Here is a 21,896-nt window from a genome sequence, read left to right on the forward strand (position 1 = left end):
ACCCTGGATATTAAATCTGAAATGGATAGACCACCAATCGTACTATCAACAAAATCTCCATTGAACAACCATGTGATGAGAAAGCCCTAGATATTCCAATATGAATCAAAATATACCAAAGTTGGCTGGTGTGAGTGCTAAGGACTCTTATTTCTTAAACAAGTGGTCGGTTCGATTCCAGATCTATCAAGAAACACATATATATGTATAAGAGTATGTATAAGAGTCATTGCATGTATTTATTTAGAAAAAACTCAGTAACTACTGTAAGATAAATTTTTATAATGTGGAAATGAACCATTACTAAGACTAAATTATGTTTTGTATTTTAAATACTTTGAAGTTAAACCTTAAAAAAAACAATATTAATATATTTTATTTATAAGTAAAATATTAAACATCATCACTTATTTACTAAATGAATAGGTCAATCTACGTTTTTTCCTACCTAAAATATTATCTTCTAATTGGGCTTTTAATTTTTGCATTCTACTATGGGCTTAAGTTTAATGTAAAAAATGATTCCCAAAAAAAATGTATAACGTCCTATTTTACTATGTGCTAAATCTAGATCATATCAATGATCTTGCCCAAAAATAATGTAAAAATTTATTGCCAAAAAATAAGTATAAAATCCCAATCATTGCAAAAAAAAAAAAAAATATACCGTCAATCATTGCTATATTGCTACAAGTAAAAAATCCTCGATCATTGCCAAAAATTTGGATTCATATATTACAAATCTCGAAGTAAAAAATTCTCGATCATTGCCAAAAAAATTTGAGTTCATATATTACAAATCTCGAAATATATCTTTCACTAATCGAAATATATAAAATCATTGTCAAAAAAACGTGAAATATGAAAAATTAAGTAAAATGACGTGAAATATGAACTTAGTGAGATAATTAAGCATGATTAAGTAATACAAAAATAAAAAAATCTATAAATACTGCGCAATCATTGCGGGGATCTAAACTTTCATAACCAAGCAAGAGAGAAGGATCTGCATCAAAACCCCACCATACCTTAAGAAAAGGAATCATTGACGACGACGACAATTGACCATTTACTTGATGAAAATATTTCAAACTCCTCGCAAGCAAAGGACTGCAAATCCAGATATGAGACCGAAAACTCAGACAATGAACTTGGCGATTCAAGGTACTCTTTATCCCATAAAGGAGGGAAACAAAACTTTAGGGCAGTTGTAACTGTAAGAAACAGTGAATAATCCAACTAACGCAGCAGACGAAAAGAGAACATGAGTTAATATCAGAGAAGACACCATGAATTCAGGATTAATATATTTTTCGTAAACAAATTAGGGATCATACACGATTTAGCAGCAAAGTGAGTGTCCTTTCCAAATTGTATAAAGAGGGAGGAAATTGCAGTACATCACTTTTCAACAAGCAAACTCGAGTCCTATATAACTACTCATTATACCTTTGTTTTTTTTTTTTTTTTTTTTTTTTGGTCTAAACCATCCGGTAATCCGAACCACATTGGGCCGACTAATCCGGATTTTGGGGCATGTCCAAGGATTACGGTATTTAAACCCCTCCCAATCGCAGTTGTGGGGGATCGATCCGCAGACCTCCCTACCAAGCGCAGCCCCATGCTACCGCTGCGCCAACCAACGATTGGTACTCATTATACCTTTGTATGAGTGTATCAGTTACAAGACTTGCAGGTTGCATCATATAAAGCATTGCACACTCGACAAATACCCAAAACAGTTAACATTACATCGAAAACTATAGCTAATGCTTGACAGCCACAAGCATTGGTACTCTAATACTACTCTCAAATTGACAGCCACCAGCCATAACTTAAGAGAGGAATTACTGACGACTATGACAATTGACCATTTACTCGATGAAACATTTCAAAACAACTAACGAGCTGAGGGCTGCAAATCCCCAGACAGGAGATCAGGCCGAAAACTCAGACAATGCATTTAGCGATTCAGGGTACTCTATATCCAATAACAGAGGGAAAACAAATTGATTTTGAGGGCAATTGACAGTAAATAATCTTGCTGAAGCAGCAGACAGAAAGAGAAGAGTTACAATCAGAGAAGACCTACCAAGAATTAATGATCAATATATTTTCCGGGAAGTTAAGTACTGCATCGTACACAATTTACCAGCAAAGTGATTGTCGTTTCAGAATTGTACAAAGAAGCAGGAAATTGTAGTATATCACTTTTCAATACGCAAATTTTTCGTAAGCAAAGTAGTGCATCGTTCAATATAATTACAAGACCTGCAGGTTGCCTCGTATAAAGCATTGCACACTTTTCCTCCTCTCCATAATTACCAAAATAACTAACAATTCATCGAAAACTACAGCATTGAAACTCAAACCATTAGAATTTCATAATCAATGGCAATTATTTACCTAAAAACGAATCGTGTATAAAATGAAGGTACTATCAGTCTAGTGCACATCCCACTTGATTAAAATTCGCTGCGAATGCAATACACAAAATCAAGTAGAACTAATAACAGGAGCAAGAAGAGAGTAAACTAAAGAGAAGAAGAGTCCACCAAGCGATGTATAAGCAACGACACGAAGACGAAGAAAAAACAGTCGAATCTGCTTCGAAATCTGCATACTAGAAGTCAACAACTGTAACCTCCCCGCCTTCTCCATCCTATCAAAAAACTGCATTCCCTTCAACGACTGTCTCATCATCAACGCCATCGAAATCGGAAACCCGAAAGCCACAGCACTCACACCCATACTCAACACATCATTCCCCAAACCCGAACCCGAACCCGAACTAGAACATTTCCAAGACAAGTAACCTCCAACAGCTAACTGAAAAACCGCTAAACCCGCGACAGACTTACTAACATCATACATGCTCTTCATCATCGATTCCGTCACTAATCGCGATTCTTTGGCAACCTCGGACATGTCTCTCTCAACCGTTGGACCTTCGATTTCCTGATGTTTCATTTCCTGGTGATTCATCGAGTAATTGCGCTTCTGCTGCTCCCAAATTCGAATCAATTGTGATGTTGACCTAACCCTAATTTCCCCAATTTTTCCGAAGATTAATTGATTTTGGTCGGAAACTTGAGGATGACCGGCGAAAGTTTTGGATCGGAAATTTGTCCATAAACCGGTATTATCTGGTTTCCGGGCGCCCGAGACCGATTTCGCCGTTGCGGATATAGCCATTCGAATCCCCCGATTTATCGCACTTCTCATTTTCTTACTTGACTGCTTCTATTTTTTTTGGTAATACTCCGTAATTGGTCTTGTAGTCTTCTGTGAAATGGTAATTGATAGAACACCCTACATGGGTAACCTGAATAGCACCCGAAACACGACTTAATACGAGAATCAAATTGGAATTAAACTAAATTCAATCATAATCTAGTGATACCATAACCTGAATATATTCAAATCGACAAGAACTGAACCGATTGACCTGAACTAAAAATATTTATTTTCTTATAAAAACACTTATTTTAAGTGTATTTTTATTGATTCTTCCCCCCTACTGGCTACTACTAAGAGAATAAAAAATTTCTTAGTTTCCCTCCAAAAGACATCTAGCTAAATAAGGTAACAAGTAAATTTTTTTTTTCATTACATTATTATCTTTTCAATTAATATATTCATATGTATGACTTTTTCATTAAAATCCATAATTTATTATGCAATCATTTCCATTTCCACACATATTATTTTTCATCAGTTACATTCTAAAATTACGCAGTCTTGAACATAATTATTGTCATCACTTAGACCCTGTTCTTTTGGACTTAATTTCAGTTCTAATCAGTTCAGTTCAGCTCCATTAGTTCAGTTCAGTTCAGCTCAATTCAGTTCAGTTCAGTTCAGATCAGATCATATCAGATCAGTTCAGTTCGGTTTATTTCAACATTACTATTATTATTCTTATTGATATTCTTATTCTTATTTTTATATTAATGTATTTACTATTGTTATTATTATTATTATTATTATATTATTTTTATATTTATTATATTACTATTATATTTATTAATAATTAATTCATATTGTTTATATTATTATATTTATATTTAATACATTTATAATAATAATAATTATTATTATCATTATTATTATTATTATTATTATTATATTTATTATTTTATTAATATATTTATTATTATTAATATTATTCATAACACATTTATTATTATTATTATATTTAATATTATTATATTAATAAGTTATTATTTAATATTTATTATTTTATTAATATACTCATTATTAATATTATTAATCACATATTTATTATTATTATTATATTTAATATTATTATGTTAATAAGTTATTATATTAGACCTATTATTATTATTTTTTTTTATTTTTTTTATTTTTTTTTTATTATTATTATTATTATTATTATTATATTATTTATTTTTTAGTTATTATTATTAATATATTATAGATTTCGGATCATATGAGAATGGCACAAGCGTGAGAACCGTGAGAACGCGCGTCAGTCGTTGGATCTTGTCTAACGCGGCTAATCTAAGGGCCTATAACGCGCGCTGCTTTACCAAAACTTGAGGGCTTTGTCTTTCTTTTTCACTGAAATTTACCTCGCGCTTCTTCGTTAAGCTTTCAACCATGGATTCCGACCTTCTTTGTTAAGCTTTCAACTATTTCTCTCTCCTTATTCTCTGTGGAGTTGCATTTTCGTCTTTCTGTTGGATTTTCTCTTACCTATTTCGTCATGAAGGTGAGTACTGTTTAGCTTCAAGCTTTTCTTGCTTTCGTCCTTAATTTATGTAACTCTACTGTAATCTAAATTAATGTTTCTTATGTTCATTTTGCCGGATTATTTATTTTATTGATGAATTTTGAGTTCAGTATTGTTTTTAAAATCGAAATTTGTGTTTTCATTTGCATGCTATCGGAATTTGTATTTGTCGCATTGTTTGTTGATTTCGTAACTTGCTTATACATTTCGATTTGTTTGTTGTTTTTTAGTTTGATCTAATTTGTGCTTTTTTGAATTTTTGTTGAATTTAAAGTACTTTTAACGTAAGAAGCATCAATTTAAGACCACATGGAAAAGGTCATAATTGCGTGCACATTATTGTTGTAGATCATGTACATTTTAATAAAACTGATAGGACATTTCTTCGTGAAACGTGTACAACACAACAGAACTGATTAATATTACATGCAAAACTACTTTCAGTTATTGAAGCGCAAAGGCGATCCTGAGGCTGTTACACGCCGTATTTCTCCGAGGTTGAACAACCTCGTCCCTACATTGTTGATGATCCTACTCCAACGTTCTCCCGTATTACCACCCGGATGTCACCTAAAAGTTTTGTTGATGTCCTTTGATACCTTGATTACAACCAATGGTGTGCTCTGGAAGAGATTGGTTTTTCTTCATTGTTTTGGCTAAGGGTTACAAGGCTTCCTTTACGCCTTGGTTATTGGTTAATTGAGAACTACAACCCGTATTCGGATTTCATCATTCTACCCGATAAACAGCCGCTTTCGTGTTTTCGCTTCTTGTATTCATGATCTTGTTGGCTTCCCAATTGGAGGAAAACCTGTTTTACTTTCATCTTCGTAGTGATGAAGATGCGTAATGTGATGCGTTTTTACGCGCATTGGAAAGCTCAATTTCATGTTGATGGTCAAGTGGATATCAAGACCCTTGCAGAGCATATTATTTGTCATGATGATTACAGTGATCAATTTAAGATTAATTTTGTGGTGCTTGCTGTGTCTTTGTTAATGCGCAACAATCAGAAGCCGTTCGTCAATCACCATGTACTAAAATCGCTGAGGAATGTGTCTGCCATTGGTCACTTGATTGGTGTCAATTTGTCATGGAGAGTTTGCGGTATAACACAAAGGATTGGGTCAAGAAGGGGAAGAAGAATCACTTTGGTGGACCTCTCCTGTTTCTAATGGTACAAATCTTATGCGTTACATTTATTGTTAGTTATTATGGTTTTAAAACCTGCCATTTTCCAGTCATAATCCTGTTTTTACTTGCAGCTTGTTTATGTTGACCGTGTTGTCCATGAAAAACGATTCGTAGAAAGAGATTACTATACTCTTTTGAATTGGACATCTGCTGCACTTTTCTCAAGGGAAAAGCAGGAGATGGAAGTTGGTCAGTTTGGTCTTGGTCGTGTAAAAGGTCGATTGATGGAAAGAATTAGATTTTCTAATCCATGTAGACAAGTGGTTGAAAAAGTGTGGAGAGTGTCGAGGGATGTTAGTACTGATACAAAATCTCCAATTTCATACTCGTCTCCGGAGGTATATCCATTGATTCTCGAAGTATTCACTATTCCTTTTCAAGATTCACTTTGAAATATTTTCTTTGTACCTTCATAGTACTAAAGATGTACCTTCATAGTACTAAATATGTACCTTCATACGTGCCTTGTCCAGAGTTTGCAGATGACTACACTTTGCTTCAAAGAAAGAGAGTCATGGAAGATATGGTTGTGTTAGATGAGAAATACGCGGTTGGTTTGCAATGTTTCCCAGGTGAAGAGTGTGTCAAACAGGCCCATTCAGCAACTGAATTTGTATATTTGACATATGGTGGTGGTACCGAAGATGTGTCGTGTGCACCGCCGTGGGAATCCAGCACACTAGATGAGGATGAACAGTTTATTGCTGTAGCAAATGCAGCTGAGAAAGCGTACAAATTGAAACTTGCTCGTGCTAAACACAGAGAACAATGTGCTAAGTGGAGAAATTCATTTGTACATCCTTTGGTGAATTTTCGTTCGATTTAGGGTTGGAGAAAGACTTTGCTGAGAGTGAGGCAAGGTTAGCCGCAGCTAAAGGGGTTAAACGGGATCGCCCTGTCACTGGTGAATCTTCTTCAGCTACCAAAAGGGTTCATTTCATGGCAAGTCCTTCTTATATACCTCTATCCAACAACAAGCAACAAGCAACAAAGCTCATCTCGTTTTGATCCGTTGTTTTCTGCTATCCAAGATGACACCAATGTGTTAACGCTCTTCTTTGCGGTTCACCTTCAAGTGGTGATTATGTTTTCAAAGTGACCAGGGGCATTAACAATCGTCGTTCAGGTAATCTAAAATGTGAACTTGTTAAATTAACATTTTGTGAATGTCATTTTCACTGTTTCACACCTGACAAGTAATTTGTTATATTTTTTGCTCTAGTGAGCTCTTATATTCGTACAAGACTTATTTTGCAACGCGAATGCATTTGTGGTCATTAAAGCCGTCTGAACATGTTTCGAGTGTTGTCATTGATTCTTTGGTCATCATATTTGAATTGTAAAGAGGAAGAAAACAATCTTGGTACTCTGAAGCGGTTCTTTTTTACCACGCTTGTGCATGTAAGTACATTTACATACACTCTTAAATGTTGTGTGTAATATGTATTTTAAAATATTGTACTTCCCTCTTTCGTTACTTTCCCATGCGATCAGTATTAGCGAAACCCAGCCCAGGTTTAAGTGATGAAAAAATTTATGAATTATTCGAGGCTCGTGCAAACATGGAGTTGCAGCTTTTTCCGGGAATAGAAATAGCTTCTATCGCACTCGTAAGTTGTTATTGTTTGCTTGACATACTTTGCAATTTTCTTTGCCATTGTTGTATTGCATTTTAAAAAAATTGAGACATACTATTATCGCATAAGTTCTTTCTTTTTTTTGATTAATTCCAACTACTAAACTCATTTGAACCTCAACTTGTATATACCCATTTTATATTAAAAATATTCAGATTAGGCCAAAGTAGGATAAATGGCCATTTAACACAATGTTAATGCTATAATTTCTCAATGTACTTTCTAAACGTCCTAAATGTACTTTTAAAATATTTACAATGTTAATGTTGTAATTTATCAATGTGGGGAATATCTTATATGCATGAGCAGTTGCAACTATATGCACACGTTGGGAACATAGACCATGAGTCATACTATCATTCCATGTCTACATTCTGCTTTTGTTTTATTTCAACTGCTTGAGTCAAAGGGAATTTTCTTTGCGTTTGTATTAAATAAGATCACTTTATATTGCAATGTCCTGTTCTCATTTTTTACATGTGCCTCATGATTAGTTAAAATGTACCCTTTGAAGAGTTTGACTGTACTTATGGTTGTACGTCATTTGTTTTGTAATTTCAGTTTTTTTTTTCCCAATTGTACACGAGAAACACTTTTTCTTATACGTGGTTGACCTGGTGAGGAAGCGTTTCGTCATTCTTGACAACTCACTCTCAGATGAAGATGCCATCAAGAAATATGGTGTATCTCCACTGTTAACAGTATGTTTGAATTTGACACATTTTTGTTGTTCTATTGACTTTTGACTATTAGTCACGCTTAACACTGGTTTACAATGTTTTGTCATAGATTGATGCTTTTGGAAGGTTTTTGGGTGAGAACCCAAAACTTTCGACTCTAGCAACATTGTGTTGGCTATGGATCCCATTGTTGCAAAGCTTAGTTGGAGAAATAACTACAATGTTGATGACTGTGGTATATACACAATGAGACACATGGAAACATTTATGGGATTAATCTCTTGGAAATGTGGCACGATGAAAAATGATGTGAGTGTTGGTTCTTATTTTAAAGAAATTCATGTTCATTGTGTTTTGCCTATCTTGTTAATTGTTGGCTTTGTTTTGCAAATGGAGCGTGCTTAAAGTGTTACGATACAAATATCTATGCACATTACTTATGTTCGAGCACAACGATTGCCATGAAATTGTTGCTGATCATGCGAAGAAGGGTCATTTCTCTAAAGCTAGTGATTACATTTAATGTTCAGATATTATCTACGCAAAGATGTTAGAATTTGTCCGATGACATCCCCTGTTCATGTAGTATGATGTTTTAAATTCTAGTGTACGTTAGTATGTGTAATGATTTGTAATTGCATAAGCAAAATGTTGAATTTGTGAACCAATGTTTTGTTGCACTTAATTAAAGTACTTTTTTGTCTATTTTTGGCGTGCTATTTACTTGAACGTTATTATCTCCTTGAATAGCGACTTATGACGTACTGAATTAGCAAAATAATATAATGTACATTTCAGGTCTGCTTTTAAATCTCTTCTATAAAACAGTACATGCACATTATAAACATACATAATGGACATTTGAATTAAATTGAAAGCACATTTATTACTATTATACATTGAAAACAGGGAAATAGGTCTAAAATCACTTCAAAGATCTATCTATAACGACATCATAATCTAAGTATATGAATGAACTTTTGAAGTTTTCTATCTTATTAAACGATCACATGCATTACAATTTAATTAATATTTCATGTTCTTTTTAAAATAATTTAATGTACCTTTAAATATAATATAATGTACATTTTCCAAACAGTGCTTAATGATATTTTAGTTGCACCTAATTATCAAAACATGCACATTATGAATATAGATTATGGACATTTTAATTAAACTGTTTAGATAAATTACATAATATATACAGTGTAAACAGGAAAACTGTTTAATAAATCTGTCAAAGATCTATTTTTAATCCCTTCCCAAAAAATGGATTCACTCGCCCCTTGTTGGGTGTCTTTTGGTCTTGCGGCTATACAAATTACACATAAGGGAAAGGGTTTAGAGTTGGATTAGGTTGATTCGCGGTAGCGGTCTGCCTAATGCAACCCTAAACGCTTTCCCGTCCCATTATGAATGTCAAAAAAGTACATTTAGAACTTTTAGAAAATACATTGACAAATTATAACATTACCATTGTGTTAAATGGCCATATATCCTAATTTGACCTAATCTGAAGTTTTAAATTATAAAATGGGTATATAAAAGTAGAGTATCAAATGGTTCTTCTAGTCACAAGTCAAGACGGATACCATTTTACCTCGCAATGTACCCACTTTTTTCTCTAGTCCCTTTCTCCACTAACCCATTTTATTACCATTTTATCTCACAAAATATCCGTCACAAATGGTAACCCGTCACAAGGAGACCAATTGAATGGTTCTAGTAGTTGGAATAAAAAAAAAGAAAAATAAAATAAAAAATGGACTTGCGGAATTATAGTATGACCCAATTTTTTAAAAAAAAACCGCCACTTTAAACTTCTTCTCTTTAATATCTTATTACTTTTTGATAAACCTGTCAATTAAATTGTACCTGCACGTTTTCTCATTCTCAGATCGTTCATTTACTCTTATCGCTCTCTATCGGAATGAAGGTTATACTCTTTGCCTTTAATTATTTGCTAAAAACAACTGTGTTTACTTTTCATCTGCTTCGAATTTAACATAGTTTCCTTAGTTGTTAATGTTCGAAGATGTTCATTATAAATTAGTCCTACTATTATTTCTCGTGTTCATCAATATGTCTAAATTTATACGCATTGTTTCCTAATGATTTTGATGTACTTTGCTATGGCTTAATATTTTTAAATGTTTAGGATGTATTTTCTTCATGTACTTTTTTAATGTTTAGCATTTACTTTCTGGATACGTGTCCTTCATATCAATATGTCGGAATTTATACGAATTGTTTGCTAATGATTTTGATGTAGTTTGTTACTAATGTTTAGCATTTACTTTCTGGATACATGTGCTTCATATTAATATGTTGGAATTTGTACACATTATTTCCTAATAATTTTGATGTTCTTTGCTATGGCTTAATATTTAGGATGTATTTTCTTCATGTACTTTCTTAATGTTTAGCATGTTCTTTCTGGATATCTGTATTTTTAAAGGCTTTATGTTTCTGTCTTATATGTTTTTTTTTCTCTTTTTATTTTTTTAAAAAAACAACATTTAAAAATCAAGAACACAGATGTCACTATGGTTGTGCAAATCACCCCGATTCACCTACCGTTTGTCAACCTCCATCAAGATTCAACAAGACTCTTCTTCTGCTGAGATAATTGAAGTTTTCGACAGTCCTACAATAGGAGTAGTACATCATCCTAGCATTTGTCATACTTTACAAACAGTTGACAAAAAAATTCTTTTGTTGCGATAATTGATGTTGCCGACAGCCCTACAATAGACGAGATTGTTAATCGTCCTAGAGTTCGCCGCACTTCGTGTAGCATCTTAAAAAACTCCTCTTATCCTTTGTTGATTGATGTTCCTGACAGCCCCATTGAAGATGGGATTGTTGATCCATCTTGTAACTGGCCACGCATTAAACAGACTGTGAGGGACAAACATGACATTGTTAGGGCTACCTTAGGAACAAGCTGTGCAGAAGTGCCACCGATAGAAATTCTTGCTCATTTAACTGAAACACCAATTCAAACGTCATATCAAACAGACCAGGTTTTCAACAAACAGCCCACTTCTGCTAGCAAACACATAGCGGCTCTTCGTAAAGTGAGAAAATTAATTCTTTGAACGGAATAAGGATGCGCCTACAAACGCTGTGTCATTCAGTTGAGGTGTGTTCCCAGAAGATGAGGACTCTTCTGTTTATGCAGCACCGGAGCGGGGTAAAAAAAGAAAGAAATTGTCTGCTGATCGTCCATCTTTATATCCAAAAACAGGGAATCAATATCATTTTAGTCAGAGTCCTTCCTGTGAACCTCTCCTTGATGCTATTGACGACACGAATCCCTTCATACCTTTGACATCAATGCAATATCAGATTTCAAATTATGTGTTCACTGGCCACGGCTCTGTGGATAACAGTTGGTAATTACATACTGAAGATTTAATATTTTATATTCATTTACATAGTTCATCTTTACATATCTCGCCGCTAATCATAATTCTATTATGTTTTTTGTGCAAGAATACGTTATTTGAGTTCAAAAATAATGTCCTTGGTTGGGATCAACTGTTGTCATTAAAACCGTATCACTATATCTCAAGCTTTGTCATAGATTCTTGGTCGGCATATCTAAACTACAAAGAAAAGGATGGGAATCCAACCAATCCCACACGATTCTTTTTTAGTACACTTACATATGTAAGTTTGGTCATTGTTTTCACGTGTTTCAGTTTACTATTTCCAACATTTTCACATTACTAAAATTTTATCTTCATTGTGCAGTTGTTATTAATGAAGAACACAGGTGCTTCTATTGATGATCATCGTTACAAACCTTTCAAGCGCCGCATCGAAATAGAATTAAATGAGTTTGAGTGGATTGATCTTCCATCCATTGAACTAGTGAGTCCCTCACTTCATTTAGTAATTGAAATTAAATTCAGTATTACTGTAGTAGTCTATTTAAATAGAAGTCAGTGAATGTACTGTCAAAGTTTTCAAAATGTGCTATTACTTAACATGAAATTAACCTTTATTTGTCAGTGACCTTACAATTGTTTCTTTCCCTGATGCTAGTTCTTCTTCCCTATTGCACTTGAGAATCATTTTGTGTTGTACGTTTTCGACCTGCCAAGGAAATGTCTCATTATTCTTGACAACCGCATTAGAAGGGGGAGTGTCTTAGAAGAGTATGGTGATAGTGTACTTGAACGGTAAATTTACATTCTCCTCAACTATGAATTATTATCGTTCACTTGCATTGGTAAATTCATGTATATTATGGTTCATCTCGTCTAATTTTTATTATTGTGTTACAGGTGATGCTTTTGCACGGTTTTTGGGTGAAAATCAATCAACTATGGAGAAAAGTAATATAGTAATGGGCATGGATCCTACAATAGCAATGCTTCCATGGAGAAATAAAGAAATATTTTTGATCGTGGTATTTACACCATGAGGCACATGGAAACATTTATGGGAATAGCCACTTGGGACTGTGGACTGTCCAAAATTGATGTGAGTTTTACATTTTAATTGTAACTTATTTAGAACAAATCAATGTTATTTTGTTGGTTATTAAATTCTAATTTCATGTTTTTTTTTTTTGCAGATGAGATCGTTGACAATGCTGAGATTCAAGTACCTATGCACGCTACTAACATTTGAGCACAACAAACATCGTAACAGCATTATTAGACATGCATTAGCATGTAACGACATTCACAAATAGTTCCCGAATATGATTTATTAGTTTGCTTTTGTACTTTTGATCTTTGGCGTATGTACATTGAAGTTGTCTTGGATGTGCATTCACCCAAGGTACTTGTTATAATGTACATTCTATAATGATCAGTTGTCCATTTTAAAGAAAACAAATGTTCACCAAAATCAATGATCTTCTTGCTTTAATACGAGAATGTTCATTTTAAGGAAAACAATTTTACATCCTGTGTAACTTTCTTGCTTTAGGATCTCACAATTGATACAATTAATTTATATCGTGCGTGGTCATTTTAATACAAGAATGTTCATTTTAAGGAAAAAAAAAATATACTCCGTATACACTAATAGCAATATTCGAAATTGAGTAAATATGTACAATTAGTACGTAGTATTTTAATTTAACAAAAAAGTATATCATATGTTGCACACAATTTTCCTACTTGCCCAAATAACCCCAACACACGTAAATCTAGGGTGGACCTAATAATACCCTATTATGGAAGTATAGCCAATTTATGTTCAATTATAAAACACACAATTAGGTGTAAATCTAAAATAGATAAAAGGAATACTTCTTTCAAACAATCTTTCCAAAGAAAATAGTTCTTTCAACTACGGAGTATTAGGTAACTTCTCCATAAATTTTGGTTATACTCCACCTTCGTTTTCAATACTTCTTCATTGCCAGGTAATCACGTTCATTTACTAAATTGTCCTGAATTTCGTCCATTCTTTTGGTGTATTTCTTAGGTAATTATACTTGGTTGATTTAAATCATTGACAAAATCACCTGAAAATCACGCCTCTTTTGTTGGTTACATTTTTCATCGTTTTCAATTTAATTGGATGTTCATGTCAAGTTTAATGGGATGTTATTTATTGTTTACAATTGTGTGAGATTTTACGTGTGTTGGGATAATTGGGGCAAGTACGAAAATTGTGTACAACATATGAAATACGAGTAATAGGTAAATTAAAATACTAATTGTACAATTTACTCAATTTCGAATATTGCTCACAGTGTTCATCGTTTAATTAATAGTGTTTTTAAAGTTTACAATATGATGTTCTAAATGCTATCGTCCAATGAACATTTTGGCATAACCATTTTAAATCTGTCTACAGAGCAAATCATGTCATTATTTTGCTTGGGATTGGTAACAAATTCTGAAGAGGAAGACAGAAAACAATTCATTGCACATCATCTTGATGCAAAGAAGACAATGCTAGGATGGCTATTCAATGGGAAGGACGCCATAATTGCAGGGGTGGAGGATAACTATGCAAAAAACACAGTACTACAAGATGAAACTTACATGCTACAAATCTTTCAAAAAGTTAATCAAGCTGACAAACATAACATGGAAGCAGTATGCAAGTGTTGGGCTAAGATGTTTATCCTACACAATGAGGAAGCCCGTTTAAGAGAGGAATATGAAAGCAGATTACAGACAAGCATTTCATTTGGGGTTAGAACGACTACCAGGGATAATGTAGTGGTTTTCCGAAGGTGTCTTTGTTACTTGACAGACAATCTCTTAACAAGGAGGACATTGCACCTGTTTCAATATCATTTGGCACCCGAGTTAGAAAATCTTGTTGTTGTAGACAGTGAAGAAGAAGATTTTGACTCTATCCCAACGTCAATTTCCCGACCAGCGGTCGAACTTGCTTTTATTCTATTAAATCAAACCGAGTAATATTATATATAAAAAATTTGAGGTACATTTGAGTATAAGTTTTATATTTACCTCATACCCCTTGTACCTACTGTTGATTTTCAATGTCCATTCAGAATATAAGAATATAAGTACATTCTCTTATTTGTTAATGATATTTCATTATATTGACGTAGTACCTTTTGTAATTTTTGAATTTTCGATACATCATGAAAAGAATTGTCCCATCATTGTATTTACAATGTCCATTACGTGCATTAACAATGTACCATTTAAATTAAATAATATAAATTAATGCATCTAATAATTACACTCTCAGATGCAAGTTGTAAAATAATTCAGGTGAAAAGACACCACTATTCATGATTATTTGCTTAAATGAGACATGTGTCAAATGGAAGTTGTAAACTAATGCATGTGAAAAGACAAATAATACTACACTCATAAATTGTAACTTCTCCTATTCTTATCCAAAGCAGTTTATATGTAAAACTCACTATAAATACTTACCTAAACTACTGTGGTAATTACAAAATCTAAGGAATACTCATACAAACCGTCTTCACTGCCTTTAAAAGGTACTCTAATTTCTGTTTTTTTTTTTTTTTTTGTTCTTATTATTTTTTCCCTGCAAAAGAAATGCATATCTTCATGTAAATAAGTATATCGAATATTATTGCAAGAATAATGCAGTAATGGAATAGTAATATGCTCTGGTAATTTATTTCATACAAATAAATGTTTCTATCTAATGTATTCCTGCCAATGTCCATTGTCATGCCTTTAAAGGAACATTTATTTTATTGATAATGTTCATAGGAAATATTGTTGTGCACTTTGATATAGCATATATAAAAAATGTATTGAATGTTAATGACAGTAAACGACACAATACTATTTAATTAATATTAGAAATACTTACAAAAGCCATTCAAGACTGTTTCAAAATCAGTTTAAATATAAAACTCACTATAAATACTTGTCTAAACAAGTGTGCTAATTACAAAATCTATGGAATAATCATATAGAAAACGTCTTCACTCCCTTGAAAAGGTGATCTGGTTTATGTAATATAGTAGCCTATATAACATTCAGATTATTTCATTTATAAGTATTATTTGATTAATCAGTATGTTTTTTAATCTTGTGAAAAGAAATATATACTATAGTCCCAGATGAATTAAAAGTTGTTTGTGTCCGAAAATCAAACCGCATTTGTGGCTCGAACGTTTTGCCAAAATTAAGTATAGTAGATATTTCAATCTGGCAATGTGCTTAATATTTGCAGGAGAAGATTATTTTACCTTTTCTTTGTAATCTGTTTTCACAATAACATTGTTTGCTCTTTGCATGATTATACAATGTGAAAGCCCACGTTAATTTGTTTTACCCTACAATATGGCCTTAAATATGGTTGAAGTTGGTACTTCCCATATCGCCTTAAGTTTATTGTCACTCTTTTTAAAATACGTTTATTTTTTGCCTGAACCAGAATATGAGTTCGGTTACCAATATGGAAATAATGTCGGATATCGAGCAAAAACTCGCTAACGTTGAGTATGATCTCGCTGAAACTAAACGTGAAAGAGATTCACTGGATCAACATCTTATTGAGGTGCTTGGTAAAAACGAAGTATTAGAAGAACATCAGGAAGCGCTGTACGAGAAACTGGAAATAGCTGAAATGAATGCAAAGTCACTACAATAGAGGCTGGACATTGCTGAAGCGCAGATGAAGTTTATCACGGCTGAAAGAGACAGCATAGCCCGACAACTTGAAGCTAATAGACAAAAAAAAGACACAGAGGTGACATGGACCGTCGTTTCTCACCGGTGTCACAATTGCACGAGAATCATATGCTCTTCTTGATGGTGAAAATACTATACCTTGGCCCAGCAAATCGTGAAGGCTATGGAATTAATAGACGGTTATAAGAGACATCTAAAGGAGGACTTGCTGGAGGGTGAGAGCAGTGTTCATCCATCTGTTTGCAGTAAACGCAGAAAGCGTTAAGAACTTTGATGTTAATTTATGTATAATTATAATATGAGGTTAAGTTTAGAAACATATGCGTTTTGATTAAGTATTATTGTCAGAACATATTAGCAGTTTATGATGAATGTTTATTTGAATCTAAATTATTATCATCTACCTAAGTTTTAACTGTTTAGAATTGACCCTTTCTAATGTAAAGCCAGTTACAAGACTGATCAACTATAATGTACTTTCAACATTTTAAAAATGTCCATACTACTATGTAACGATGTACCAAAGCTTTAACCCCGCATTTCTTTCAAAGATTATCCTCTTAAAATAAGGGAATGGGTTTGAGGTTGAACTAAGCAGACCGCTGTCTGCCTAATGCAACCATAAATCCTTCACTGTCCCGTTTTAAGATACTCAACCCCCTAATTTTAATCACGTCCCCCAAAAGGGTTCACTCGTCCCCTCTAGGTTATCTTTTTGTCTTGCCGCCTTCGAATGATAAGCAAGGGAAAGGGTTTAGGGTTTGATTAGGGGGATCCGCGGTAGCGGTCCGCCTAATCAAACCCTAAACCCTTTCCCGTCCCGTTTTAGGATACCCGGCCCCCCAAAAAAGGGTTCACTCGTCCCCTCTAGGGTGTCTTTTTGTCTTGCCGCCTTCGAATGATAAGCAAGGGAAAGGGTTTAGGGTTTGATTAGAGGGATCCGCGGTAGTGGTCCGCCTAATCAAACCCTAAACCCTTTCCCGTCCCATTTTAGGATACCCGGCCCCCCAAAAAAGGGTTCACTCGTCCCCTCTAGGGTGTCTTTTTGTCTTGCCGCCTTCGAATGATAAGCAAGGGAAAGGGTTTAGGGTTTGATTAGAGGGATCCGCGGTAGCGGTCCGCCTAATGAAACCCTAAACCCTTTCCCGTCCCGTTTTAGGATACCCGGCCCCCCAAAAAAGGGTTCACTCGTCCCCTCTAGGGTGTCTTTTTGTCTTGCCGCCAAGGGAAAGGGTTTAGGGTTTGATTAGGGGATTCCGCCTAATCAAACCCTAAACCCTTTCCCGTCCCGTTTTAGGATACCCGGCCCCCCAAAAAAGGGTTCAAGGGTGACTTTTTGTCTTGGTTGAATGAGAAGCAAGGGAAAGGGTTTGATTAGGGGATCCGCGGTAGCGGTCCGCCTAATCAAACCCTAAACCCTTTCCCGTCCCGTTTTAGGATACCCGGCCCCCAAAAAAGGGTTCACTCGTCCCCTCTAGGGTGTCTTTTTGTCTTGCCGCCTTCGAATGAGAAGCAAGGGAAAGGGTTTAGGGTTTGATTAGGGGGATCCGCGGTAGCGGTCCGCCTAATCAAACCCTAAACCCTTTCCCGTCCCGTTTTAGGATACCCGCCCCCACAAAAAAGGGTTCACTCGTCCCCTCTAGGGTGTCTTTTTGTCTTGCCGCCTTCGAATGAGAAGCCAGGGAAAGGGTTTAGGGTTTGATTAGGGGGATCCGCGGTAGCGGTCCGCCTAATCAAACCCTAAACCCTTTCCCGTCCCGTTTTAGGATACCCAACCCCTCAAAAAAGGGTTCACTCGTCCCCTCTAGGGTGTCTTTTTGTCTTGCCGCCTTCGAATGATAAGCAAGGGAAAGGGTTTAGGGTTTGATTAGGGGATCCGCGGTAGCGGTCCGCCTAATCAAACCCTAAACCCTTTCCCGTCCCGTTTTAGGATACCCGCCCCCCCAAAAAGGGTTCACTCGTCCCCTCTAGGGTGTCTTTTTGTCTTGCCGCCTTCGAATGACAGCCAAGGGAAAGGGTTTAGGGTTTGATTAGGGGGATCCGCGGTAGCGGTCCGCCTAATCAAACCCTAAACCCTTTCCCATCTCGTTTTAGGATACCCGGCCCCCCAAAAAAGGGTTCACTCGTCCCCTCTAGGGTGTCTTTTTGTGTTGCCGCCTTCGAATGAGAAGCAAGGGAAAGTGTTTAGGGTTTCATTAGGGGGATCCGCGGTAGCGGTCCGCCTAATCAAACCCTAAACCCTTTCCCGTCCCGTTTTAGGATACCCCCCCAAAAAAAAAGGGTTCACTCGTCCCCTCTAGGGTGTCTTTTTGTCTTGCCGCCTTCGAATGAGAAGCAAGGGAAAGGGTTTAGGGTTTGATTAGGGGGATCCGCGGTAGCGGTCCGCCTAATCAAACCCTAAACCCTTTCCCGTCCCGTTTTAGGATACCCGGCCCCCCAAAAAAGGGTTCACTCGTCCCCTCTAGGGTGTCTTTTTGTCTTGCCGCCTTCGAATGAGAAGCAAGGGAAAGGGTTTAGGGTTTGATTAGGGGGATCCGCGGTAGCGGTCCGCCTAATCAAACCCTAAACCCTTTCCCGTCCCGTTTTAGGATACCCGGCCCCCCAAAAAAGGGTTCACTCGTCCCCTCTAGGGTGTCTTTTTGTCTTGCCGCCTTCAAATGAGAAGCAAGGGAAAGGGTTTAGGGTTTGATTAGGGGGATCCGCGGTAGCGGTCCGCCTAATCAAACCCTAAACCCTTTCCCGTCCCGTTTTAGGATACCCGACCCCTCAAAAAAGGGTTCACTCGTCCCCTCTAGGGTGTCTTTTTGTCTTGCCGCCTTCGAATGAGAAGCAAGGGAAAGGGTTTAGGGTTTGATTAGGGGGATCCGCGGTAGCGGTCCGCCTAATCAAACCCTAAACCCTTTCCCGTCCCGTTTTAGGATACCCGCCCCTCAAAAAAGGGTTCACTCGTCCCCTCTAGGGTGTCTTTTTGTCTTGCCGCCTTCGAATGGGAAGCAAGGGAAAGGGTTTAGGGTTTGATTAGGGGATCCGCGGTAGCGGTCCGCCTAATCAAACCCTAAACCCTTTCCCGTCCCGTTTTAGGATACCCGGCCCCTCAAAAAGGGTTCACTCGTCCCCTCTAGGGTGTCTTTTTGTCTTGCCGCCTTCGAATGAGAAGCAAGGGAAAGGGTTTAGGGTTTGATTAGGGGGATCCGCGGTAGCGGTCCGCCTAATCAAACCCTAAACCCTTTCCCGTCCCGTTTTAGGATACCCGGCCCCTCTAGGGTGTCTTTTTGTCTTGCCGCCTTCGAATGACAAACAAGGGAAAGGGTTTAGGGTTTGATTAGGGGGATCCGCGGTAGCGGTCCGCCTAATCAAACCCTAAACCCTTTCCCTCTTTAGGATACCCGGCCCCTCTAGGGTGTCTTGCCGCCTTCAAATGAGAAGCAAGGATCCGCTTAATCCAACTCTAAAATCTTTCTCGTCCCGTTCCCCCCGCCCTTGTTATACTAAAAAAAAAAAAAAAAAAAAAAAAAAGGTTTACTTGCTCCGTCGGGTGTCGTTTTTTTTTTTTAAAAAAAAAAAAAAAAAAAAAAAAATTATGTTGACGAGGGGGTTGAATCCCCCCGGGTCCATGCATTCTCGCACCAACACATGGAGCATGTAAGCCACCCCTTTCGGGGACTGCAGTGGCCAAGCTTCAAGGTAACTAACTAACTATTTTAGGGTATTAAAATGTATTTATCATTTCCTTTATTTTTTAACAGTTACATTATAATAGTAACTAACTACCTACAAGAAAAAAGAAACGGAGTAAAAAAAAAAAAAGTAGTAACCAGTTTTTAGCTCAGTCGTTTTACATTACAAGTATAGACGTTGTCATAGGAGAATTGTTCAACAAAGAAAGTATAATTTTGAAGTTACGCCCAATTTCCTCCGTTATACTAAGGTATTTTCTTTTCAATTTCGTTTCTTCTCTATCATAACTTAATATAATGTTTAATTTGGATCACTTAATTGTTCAATAGCAGTATAATTTTGATGTTTTGATTTCTGATATTTATACTACTTTACTGTTAAAAATTAATTCGGATTAATGTGCTTGAATTATTTTTTCTACCTTTAGAAACACATTCGCATTGTTCTTCCCCAATTTTATATCTCTGAAGTATTCTTTTAACATTTACTTTCTAGTTTTCGTTAATTTTGAATTTTTAATTGAAGGAAATAATATATATTGTTCATACAGCTTTAAATTAATGTGCGTATTGTTTTTAATATAGAAATCTTTCTGAATCATCTAAAAATACATTATCTTTGTGACTAATGTACATTTCCTAAAATTAGGTAACTGGTGATTATTTCTACATGTCAATTTTATATTTTCAATTGAATGTAATAATATAATACATCCAGTTTAAAATAATATGCCGTTTGTTTTTAATATAGGAACTGTTCTGAAATATGTAAAGAACATTATATTTGTTATTAATGTACATTTCGTAAAATTAGGTAACTAATGATTATCTCTAATTGTGAATTTTTGGGTTTTTAATTGAAGGTAATAATATAATGGACATTCAGCTTAAATTAATGTGCCGTTTGTTATTAATATAGAAATTGTTCTGAATCATCTAAAAGAACATTATATTTGCGATTAATGTACATTTTCTAAAATTAGGTAACTGATGATTATCTCTAATTGTGAATTTTTGGGTTTTTAATTGAAGGTAATAATATAATGGACATTCAGCTTAAATTAATGTGCCGTTTGTTATTAATATAGAAATTGTTCTGAATCATCTAAAAGAACATTATATTTGCGATTAATGTACATTTCCTAAAATTAGATAACTGCTGATTATCTCTACTTGTTTCGTAATTTCATTTTATTATTACAGACTATGGAGCAGAAGATAAAAAATCGAAAAGCGGAGAAAAGTTACTTTTATTTTTTCACCAACTGAAAGTTCCACTGATGGTAAAAATGAGTGTGCTCCATTTACAAGAAAGCGTAAATCAGCTACTATTAACAGTAAATCTAAGTCTATAAAATCTTTCGCAAAGAAGATAAATGAAGAAAGTGACGATGATCTTGCAGTTAAGAAACAAATTGTTTCTGTTAGTAAACAAATTGTTACTGCAAAGAAAGAAAGTCCTCAAAAGGGTAAAGTAAGTAATAAGATGGTATTGGGTTCCAAGTGTAAGCAGAAGTTTGATTTCTCTTCGTTTAAAAGTGCATATACGAGAATGTCTCCTACAGGAGTAGTTGAGGTAGTTGAACGTTTGTCATACGAACAGTGGTGCGCTAGAAGAGATTGGATTTAGTGGGCTGTTTTGGTTAAGAGTTCGTTCCATTCCTTTAAAGCTTGGGTACTGGTTAATTAAGCAGTATAACCCATACCAAAACTGTATCGATCTTCTTGATGGTGAGAAGTTGTACTTGAAGGTTTCTGATGTAAGATCAACATTTGGATTTCCAATAGGCCCTAAAACAGTTGAATTATCAAAAACTCATACT

At 35.4% G+C, this 21,896-nt stretch overlaps 2 long non-coding RNA genes across 2 annotated transcripts in view; one reads left to right on the forward strand and one right to left on the reverse strand.

The window, feature by feature from the left end:
- Positions 1-2,365: 2,365 nt before the first annotated feature.
- LOC141587210 (uncharacterized) overlaps positions 2,366-21,896 on the reverse strand; it is a 34,841-nt gene continuing 15,310 nt past the window's right edge. Inside the window, exon 2 of the long non-coding RNA XR_012519724.1 lies at positions 2,366-3,325. This is a non-coding gene — a long non-coding RNA (uncharacterized LOC141587210). The remainder of the gene's footprint in view (positions 3,326-21,896) is intronic.
- Positions 7,452-8,415, forward strand: LOC141658954 (uncharacterized). The gene is made up of 3 exons (XR_012549541.1): positions 7,452-7,560; positions 8,149-8,288; positions 8,377-8,415. It is a non-coding gene; the product is annotated as an uncharacterized LOC141658954 (long non-coding RNA).

The sequence above is a fragment of the Silene latifolia genome, chromosome 6, assembly GCF_048544455.1.
Source record: "Silene latifolia isolate original U9 population chromosome 6, ASM4854445v1, whole genome shotgun sequence".
Lineage (NCBI taxonomy): Eukaryota > Viridiplantae > Streptophyta > Magnoliopsida > Caryophyllales > Caryophyllaceae > Silene > Silene latifolia.